Below are 3,294 nucleotides of genomic sequence, written 5' to 3' on the forward strand. Positions count from 1 at the left end.
TATGTAGTATATATATGTAGGATTCTATGTGTTATTAAATGATATATATGTTAAATTGTGCGTATCAAATGCAAATGTCTATTAAATATAATGGTCGTACATATGTGTGATGCTATTTTCAGCAGTATATAATAGATAATTCATATAATGTCCTTTGAGTATTAGCTAACTAAATCGTTATAAATTCCTGTATTTCCGAAATATTTAAGATGCATAATTGTAACAATAACTTAAGAAAAAATATTACAAATATTCAATTGAGATAATTATTTTAGCGCTTACAGAATCATTACCGCGCTGAAGGGAATGTTTAGTGTTATATCTTTCTGCTCATTACATTCCGAGTTCAAATTTATCTGTGACCGATTTAGTCTTTCATCCTTTCGGTGTCGATATGATGAGAACCAGTGGAGCGCCAGGGTTAGTATAATCGACTGGTAATTAATTATTCCTAACAAATTTAAGTCTTTGCGCCTATGGTGGAAAGAAGAGGAATCATGTAAATATCACACTAATATATATATATATATATATATATATAATTAACAGAATGAGATAAAAATCCAAGCGTCTGAAAGATTTCAATATATATATATATATATATATATATATATATATATATATATACCATGGAAGTAAAAAATAATATTTGAGTTTTAAATGCGGAAAATTTAAAATAGCGTACAAATAAACGTACAAAATTGGGTAAAAATGGGTAAAAACGCGTAAATAAATAGTGCTTTTGTGCCATGAATGATTATTACTTCGTAGATTGGATAAGATTCCTAGTCTGAGCTATGCGTTGAGCTCTTAAGCAAAGAGCTTATTTTCCAGCATTTACAGGCTATTTAGTCGAGCTTATTTGTCAAAATGATTGGAGTCTTGTCCAATAATATATGATTTACACAACAAATTTTTAAATCCAATGAAAGCCGGCAAAAGCTCACATATGAGGAGCTTATAGGTCTGTGTCACCCCTACAGAACCTTCTGTAAACACAATATCGGAAGAAACTCAGCGTTGTAATTAACACAGCAGGAAAAGAACATATTCAACAGAAGTAAATGACGCAAAGAGTTAAATAAGACATAATATTCGATAATACGATTTTACTAGTAAATCGAGAAATGCAGCATATATCTTATGCATGTAAATATATTATAGATGTAAACTTGTACAGATTAGGCGTGAGTGTGTAATACCTACGAATAGATTGTAGGTTGAAATAAATTGCGTGAGAGAGTGTATGGAAAATTAAAAGTAGAATGGGAATCAATATATAAGATAATGTATGCCAAAGGTGTAAACGTTCCACACAAGATATAGTGTACGATTGAGAAGGACATCAAACAAATATGAAAGGCAATCTGTTATTAATAAATAAAGATAGCAACAATCACAGCTAAAATAGCATAGGAAGACAATAGCATTATATACAATGCAAGAGAGCAAAAATAAATATAACAAATTTGTAAAGAAATTGATTGCAATCACTATGATCAGAAATGAGTTCTACGTTTGTGGAAACCAATTTACACAATACTGATAAAGCGGTTTTTTTTTTTGGTTTTTTAAAGAAACTCACAGATGATGAATAGAACATACAGAAGGGCATGCACCATTTAATTATACAAATTCAGATAAACAATCATATCATAAGATATAATTATAGACGCCTGACAGAACAAATATTGAAACACAAAATCACACACAAATATATATATATATATATTATAGCAGAAACAGCTATTAGCTAATGAAGTTCATAGCTCATTGTTTATTTCCTTGTTTTTTTTCTAATCTTAATATATAAAACAGAGCTGTGGTAGGTTATAGAAAGGCGAAATATATCACCCCCTCACAATAGGGGTAGACGAACATCGCAAAGTTGTGACACGAGGAGATATTGGTAAATCGGGTATAGCTGATCATGTATGGAAAGATGGAAGCCACCTACCCCTGTAAGATGAAGTTAAAATAATAGACAGAGATCATCATTGGAAAATACGAAAACTAAAAGAAGCAGCACATATGCTAGGACACAACCTCCTAAGCAGTCCGAGTGCAACATATAGGAACCGGTATTAAGGAAGGATAGAAAACTATTAGATTTATAAGCCCTAAAATTCACTCCAAAATTGCCCACAGTCAAATGGCGCAGTGGTTAAGAGCGCAGACTACTAATTCCAGGATACCGAGTTCTATTCAAAGCAGTGATTTGAGTAATGATAATAATGATGACATCGAAAAATACCTTAGGAATAAGAACCCAGGTTCGAAATTTCCCCAAGACACCTGATGAAGGCTGTACATTGAAGTCAATTACAACATACTATATTACATAGTTCAAAGTACTTTCTAAAATTCTAAAGAAAAATAAGTAAATAAAGCATATTAGGTCCCTTTCATCTTTACAGAATGTTTCTATAATAAAATGGAAACAGACTGTTCGCCCAAGTGACTAACATTATTTCTTTGAAAAATGTTGATAGATAGTTTGTCGCTAATTTCGATGAAAAGTCTTATGGCACTGAAAGAAAAATAAAAAAACTTTTCCAGTGTGTGAATGTTTTTCTCAAATTATAATTATAACTGGTAGTTCTTTGTTTTTTGTTTTTTTTTTAATGGAAGGGCTTTGCTTCTCTGTATCCACTTCATTGTGTTTTACTATTCTAACCTTCTAACCTGTTAATAAAAAATTTAATAATGTTATCTTACGTAGATTCCAGGCCCAAAATATCTCGAGATATGATGTATGTCTTCTGTCGGGAGAATCTGATGCATCTCGTAATTTTTGTTTTCAATAGAAATAACGCAGTAAACCTTACTTAACTCCATACTTGTTAAATTCATCGGTGTAGTTTCACATACAATATATAGGATGATCTTAATTCTTTTTTTTTCTTTTCCTTTTTTTTTCTTTTTTGTCTAGAGACTTCACCGATGTAAAGTGTTTCTTACTTACAATGCAGTATTGTTTCTTCTGCTTAGTTTTAGTGCATTTCATTTGGTGTTTCCTCCACGTTTTGCTTTTTAGTTCATAGCAAAATTTTACGTTTATTTGTTTATTATGCTTTATTATAATATATTTTTCCGCTTTGTCAATATTTCAATTTAATGAATTTCAGTGTTTTCAGAATGCATAGCTCACTAAATTATTACTGTCAATTGTCTCACCAACTTCCAGCCAATGAAGGCAGAGTGTGAAGAACAGTAACAATTACTATAATATTTACATTACGAATAGAGCTGAAATTTTTAATACGGGGCTACAAATATATATATATATATATA

The sequence above is a fragment of the Octopus bimaculoides genome, chromosome 12 (assembly GCF_001194135.2).
Source record: "Octopus bimaculoides isolate UCB-OBI-ISO-001 chromosome 12, ASM119413v2, whole genome shotgun sequence".
NCBI lineage: Eukaryota > Metazoa > Mollusca > Cephalopoda > Octopoda > Octopodidae > Octopus > Octopus bimaculoides.